This window comes from Epinephelus lanceolatus, chromosome 5 (genome assembly GCF_041903045.1).
Source record: "Epinephelus lanceolatus isolate andai-2023 chromosome 5, ASM4190304v1, whole genome shotgun sequence".
Lineage (NCBI taxonomy): Eukaryota > Metazoa > Chordata > Actinopteri > Perciformes > Serranidae > Epinephelus > Epinephelus lanceolatus.
Window position 1 is genome coordinate 6,774,536 of NC_135738.1, and position 616 is coordinate 6,775,151.

Sequence of the window (616 nt, forward strand, 5' to 3'; positions counted from 1 at the left end):
ACCTGGAAATAAGTCAGCATGTTAGCACTCATGGTTCCCTTGTCTCAAAGTCTGTGTTTTTTTAAAAAGTTTTTTGGTTAGATGCCTGAATTAAGATCTGTGGTTAGCTCAAGAGACTTTCACATTTTGTTCTACGAGATAAAACACATCTGAAAATACCCCACTCGTAAATTTTGAAGCATGTAAATTAAGTCATGCGACCATGGTGAAGTTCGTTTGTAGCCCAACATTAGCTTTTTACCTCTCGTGATTTAATTTACGCTTCAAAAAATATAAAGGTGGTGTTCATTTGTGAAGATTATCGCGCTGAACAAAATGTGTAAATATCCTAAACGTTAGTTTGCCACAGAACACATTTTATGCAATGATCCAAACTCCAATGTAAAAATCCCACAGGCTTTTTGTTCAGGGAAACAGGGCGACATTAGCTTCCATGTTGGCCTTAAGAAAAACGTCATCCCTGCAGTACAGCATACGACATCCTTTTGTCCTTGGACCCTCGCTTCAGAGACATGAGTGTGTTAAAGAGTAAAGAACACACCAGCATGTAAACAGACCAAAGTGACATGAAGGTACATTTACATGCTGTTTAATGTACTACAGCTGAGGAGCTAAT